The sequence below is a fragment of the Dermacentor albipictus genome, chromosome 1 (genome assembly GCF_038994185.2).
Source record: "Dermacentor albipictus isolate Rhodes 1998 colony chromosome 1, USDA_Dalb.pri_finalv2, whole genome shotgun sequence".
In the NCBI taxonomy this organism is placed as follows: Eukaryota; Metazoa; Arthropoda; class Arachnida; order Ixodida; family Ixodidae; genus Dermacentor; species Dermacentor albipictus.
Window position 1 is genome coordinate 486256929 of NC_091821.1, and position 6255 is coordinate 486263183.

Genomic DNA, 6255 nt, shown 5'->3' on the forward strand with positions numbered 1-6255 from the left:
ACAGACGAAACAAGTAATAGCTATCGGAAAGTTCAACGCAGGCGGAGGTTGAGGGTGAGTGATTTGGGACAGAAAACCGGAATGGCTCCAACCATTCACAGCTTGGAATTGCAGAATGAGTGTGCAGCGCATTTCGTCCGCTTTAGCCGCCAACACGCTCACTTCAGCACATGTATCAACGAGACGTTTCAGTCCATTCATAGATTCACGGACGAAGAAAACGCAGCTATAGTTTTCTCTCGGGTCATTTATCGGATCTAGTACTCCTAGAGATCGTTTCCGGTCGGTGAAAAAGGTCGTGTGCCCCAGCATGCCGAAGCACCCAAACGTCGATTGTACCGGCATAGGAGTGGCAGCTGGTCAGCTGATTTCTTGCGACAAGAGCGGTGAGCCTGTGACAGTGACCGAGAGGGAAATGTGCGGCGAGCACGTGAATTGGTGGACACATCGCGAAGTGCAGCAGCGACGATATTCGAGAGGTGTGGAATATCCTTGTGACGGGTCGAAAACCGTTGTGCTGTGGGACAGAAAGATGGGAGCATGGTGAGCTGGTTTGTAAACGATGGCGAATTATGTGGATGAACCATGGCTTTATCGGTTTCGGTCAGGGTCACTCGGAAAGAAACGAGGTTCGGAGATTAGTCATGGCCAATTTTGTTTTCCAAGGACGCCAGAGCAGAAAGGCTACGGTGCGATGGTTCTAATAGCGCCATGTGGACGGGAACTGTCAGGCGTTGGAGTAACAAGAGCTTGAGAAGTGCCCCATCAAAGGTGGACATCTGTTGTCGAAGTGGATGCTGCATATGTCGAAGGAGCAGCGATTGCTGATTATCGCCGAGTTCTGTGGTGGATGTGAACGCTTCCTGGCGTCGTCTCTCGGAAATGACCGTACGCTCGAGGATAGCGACTTTGAGGGTGTCTTAGGGCTTCGGAGACTGAGGTGCGGTCAGGCAGTCACGCAGCCGGAGGGTTACGTCACTAGGAAGGGCGGCTAGTAGATGGGCGTAGCGCGTCTGCTGAGAGGTTACATGCGCGGTCTGGAAGCCGGCCTCCACCTGAAAGAACCAGGTGTAAGGATTTTTGAGACCCGCCGTGGTCACTGAGTGGCTGGATGGGCTTCGTGGCGGGCCAACGATGGTTCACGCTTACCAACCACTCCTTTTCGCCATCCAATTCCTTGGCCTGGTGTCGAATAGTCTTCTAGATTTAGCCCTCGGAAGCCCTGCTGATCCCATTACCTCACTGCCGAACAGCGGTGACTCCATGTACTGTCCTGCAACCATCCGATGCTTGGTGCGACGATCTTCACTGGTTCACGCCACTGCGCCTGCCGTGTGCGCAGATGTATCAATCAAGCACATGTCATCTGCCGTCGGTGACCTTCCTTCCGCCGTGGTATTCAATGGGGGTTCCTGTTCCGCTTCTGCTACTACGTCATCATTTCCGTCAAGACAACATGGATTGCCTCCCCAGCGCCACCCTGCTTTCAGTGCGCTTGGCGGCACGTCAACGATAGTTCATGCTTACCAACCGCTCTTTTTTGCCATGCAGGTAACTAATTGTTACTCCCTTTTTGCTAAGTGAACTAGTTCGAGAACGTTGCTCGTGCTGCCAAGCCCACGTTCAATTTGCGCCACTGTTTAAGACTGTTCTTGCCTACTGTTTCACTTGTTAGTAATGTCTGGTGATGTTGAATCGAACCCCGGCCTCCTTCATGCAGCTGACGCGGTAAACTCTGAACTACTCACCACTTTACGACAGCTTCAATCGGGGCAGTCAGCTGTTCTAAACCAACTTAAATCACTTCAAGTAACCTTGTGAGACCACGAAAAATTATTTCTTGAATTTAACTCTAGATTGGCCAAAATTGAAACTGAGTGCACAGCACTCGCTGCTGCCAAGGCTGACATCGACTCACTACGTTCAACAACTGCTGCTTGCATGGCCAATGTGGCTGTTCTGCCTGCCCCCACTGACGCTCCCAACAACAGATCTCGTAGTTGCAACCTTGTTTTTTCTGGGCTAAAAGATTGTCCAAATGAAACCTGGCGAGAGTCCGGAAAACTAATCATTGATCCCTGCATCGAGCACCTTCAGTCTCCTATTCAACCACGTGAAATTGAACGCGCTCATGGGCTCGGAACTTACCACCATGGCAGTTCCAGACTAGTAATTATTAAATTCGCTCACTTTATTAAAGATAAAGACCACATCCTTTGACTAGCTAAGAAATTCAGAGGAACAACTTTCGGCATTTGCGAAGCTTGTTGCCCCACTGTTCACCTAGCTCGTAATCGCCTCATTGAATTCGGAAAGACTAATATTATCCTGTTTAAATTACGTTACGACAAACTAGTTTCTGGTAACAAAACCTACATTTTTTACCAGCAAGCCGATAAGGTAGTTGAACGTAAAACTTAGCAATTACTTAAGTCGAAGCCTCATTCCACCCCTCCTAGTCCTTCTATTGCTTTTTTGTTCAGTAATATCCGTAGTATCATCCCAAAGCCTGATTCTTTATGTGGCCTCATCAGCTCATCTTCAACTAATGTTGTCTGCCTAACAGAAACATGACTTAATTCGTCTGTTCTATATTCTGAGATCCTGCCCCTCCTTCCCGACTTCTTGTGTTTCTTGTTTGTTTCTCTGCCCTAGGGCAAGCTTCTCAGGGCCTTGAAAATAAGGTTATCGGTCTGTCTGTCTGTCTGTCTGTCTGTCTGTCTGTCTGTCTGTCTGTCTGTCTGTCTGTCTGTTGTGGACGATGCACACTGGCGCCCCTACGAAGACGGCGAATGCTCTCTGGTTCTCGACCTGTCGGCTGAACTGGCGAGCGCTGCAGTTATCCTTTGTAAATATACTCTATCTATAGTCTCCAGATTTTAATCCTTTGGTCGCGTAACAATATAAAGCCTAATACGGCGTGGCCAGTCAGCAGCGATTTCAATCGCCTTGCATGTATACCAAGACTAGTCCTACTTCTGTTAGTGCGCGCACTAACGCAGGCACTTGAAGCGTGCAATAAAAACAATGGTAACGAGGGAAAGTATTCTGTAAAAGTCCACCTATTGGACATATCGGTTTCGTCTGCTGCTCAAGTGCTGGTTGGCTGGGGTGGGCTGCACGTGCACAGCAGCCAAGCGCCACAGCCAATCGGCACTGCAGCATCAGATGAAATGGACATGTCCAATAGGTCGACTCTTACAGAATACCTCCCAAAGAAGCCACAAAGCAATAAACTAAAATGTTCTTGCAAGTTTACCTGCTCTCTGGTTGATCTATCAATGTCATATTCTTTTTTAGAATCAGAGCAAAAGACTTAAGGAAATGTACACACTAAGAAAAAAAAGAGTATCTCTTACTCTTTTCGAAGAGTCTGGACTCGCCACGTATACGACACACTTTGTGGGAGCCACCCGAACTCTCTTTCGGCAGAGAGTACCGAGACTTTCTGTGCTCGATACAAAGTGGTTACGTGACTCCACACACAATAATCATGCCACTCTCTTGCAGTAGTCACCTAACCCTATCAAAAGAGTTACACGACTAGTGCTGAGGGAGTCCGTTAACTATTCTGCATGAGTCAGCCTACTCAAGATAAAGGGTCACATGACCACTGCGGAAGGATTCGGGTAACTATCCTTGATTAGTCTGATGACTCCAGCAGTGTGTGTGAAGTTACCCTTAGTGCGTGGAGCAGGACTCTTGTAAATAGAGTAAAATAACTAATCCATGTAAGTCGTTTGACTCTCGGATGGCAGTGTCGAGCCACTTTTCAAAATGTGTCACCAACTTTTGCTGTAAGTACACATGACTACGGCTAGTTCTCAAGATGACTACTGTGAAAAGACAACATATACGAAAGAAGCCATAGCAAGCTTGCCAAAAAGGACATGGCAGGTTAGCAACCAAAAGTCAAAAGTTCACCACCCTTTGCTGTCGTCTGGAAAATTCAAATGTACTAGTCGGCACAGAATCACCGTGAAAGCAAGACAGTTCTCATTACTGTTAAACTGGAATAAATAGCTAACCAAGCAAAACAGTCTTAAATATATGTAGCCTGCAGGTGCATATGCATGACACTGCAATGCAACTCAGAACCATAATGAGACCCCAAAATATTATGTAACTCATGTAGAAGTTCAATTCAGCGCTGCACAGATCTCTAATGTCAAAACATTTATAAGTTATACCTATTTCACTGTTCTTCGAGACATGTTTTTATTTAGAACTCAGGGTTTAACATTTTAAGCAAGTAAGCTACCGATAACAAATAAAAAAGCTGCACTTATGTACAAAGGAGACCCAGAGAATCAAGTGCAATAAAAACAATATTCCAACTTAGATTACATAATCTACGCGTTATACTATGCTTGCTGAAAACAACTGATTGGCAATTGATAATCCAATCTAACAGTAAAAACAGCTGTCTTACCTTATGGTACTCTTGTTGGCACTTTTCCCCCACAACTTGTGAGTGTTAGCGTCTGTTGAAAATTGATCTGAAAAATACCACAATAAAAGTTGTGCATCAATTTTATTCTCTCATACACATGCAACACTGTATAAAAGCTTCACAACAGATAATATTACAAAAATAAATACAGCAACGTTTATACTAATTGTTTATTTATGTTGACAAACATACTTTTTCAAGACGAAGTATAATAGCTGACACAGACAATTTCACAGATTGGAATCACCACTAATACAAAACTTGCCATAATGCAAACACGCTGACAACATATGTAGCACAGGTAGCTGTATTTTGTTACGCCAAAGATAGCACATGAATAATGAGGGCAAGGGCGGAAGAGAACACAAACTGTACTCAGCTGCATGGATGCAGTTATAACAATATACACGGTGCACCAAGATCCAAAAGAAAGGAAGAGGAAGATGTGAGGGAAGTTTCTTTTACTCATCACAAGTTATCCTGTAAGAGCAGATTATGCACTGGCTGTAATCTACCCTCAGCACATACGTAAATAGGAGACATCAGGTGCCACATTTACAAATCACTCATACAATTTTCTTGTGATTGTCCTTATTCCGATTTTCAACTTGAAAAGCATGACTGATTTACGTAAAGCCTCCCTACGGCTTGGCACATATAGAGAAAAAAGTGCTTCTATGAACACTGTAGGTCATGGAAGGATGACTGATACATACCTCTTTTAATTCTTTTAATTCTTTTGTCTTCGTCTTCACAATTATCTACCACAGTAGTCTTTTGTAGAGTGAAACACATCCAGATAATACACTGTGGGCAACAAAGTGTGAATACCTGTTCCTGATTTCTACCTTTCTCTGGTGTCCCTAAGGTAAGATTGGTGCAAAAAATTGTCTTCCCAATGTATGCGTTCCCACAAAACAACAGGAGCAGATGATAAGCCACATTAATGGTGCGTGAAATAAAACATCTGTTCTTAACTTACCACTGTCATTCCAATCTGGTGCGACTTTGTGCTTTGTTGTGTACTCTAGCACAGGTGCTACGCAGTTCACTTGGTGCCCAAAACAACTCTCACACCATAGCAGGATGTCAATTTCGTTTTCAATTTCTAAGCGAAACTCTGGTTTTGGGGGACAATTGCAAACTTATAGTTTTGCTTTGTGTCTTCATTATGTTGTAGAGCAGGGTAGAAAGCAAGAACAGGTATTTATAATTTGGGTTCCCTCTGTGCATTGCATGGATATGTTTCAATGAATGATAAAACTATTTGGTAGATAAACATGAAAGATAATTAAGATCGAAGTCTACCATATCAGTAACTGGGAATATTATGTGTAATTGAAATTTTTTGATTCCCAGTTATGAAGAAGCTAGTCTTGACAATATGTGCCAAGGCAACTAAGTCACTCATGCTCACAAAGGAAACAATAAAACAAGCAAGATTACAAGAAGTTCGAACTTGCAACCTAAAGTGAGACACCTCACATGACTGATTTATGTATTTACTGAGTATAAATTACATCTGGCGCATAATCTGCTTGTACAAGATGACGAACAATAAGTTACTGTAGCTTTCTCTCTGGGGCATTTGGCTCTTCTGAACACATGCACATTCTGCGGCGCAGCTCTGCGTGGATGTAGCTGGGCACAGCTGTTATTCAGCATCAATCTGTTTTTATGGTGCTGTACTATTATCACTGTAATTTATAAGTAGCAAATAGCCTAACTATTGGGTTGATCAGCTCCACTTTAAACAAAACCTACTGACAGATTTCCCTATTTATCGCTAACAAAGAGATGGG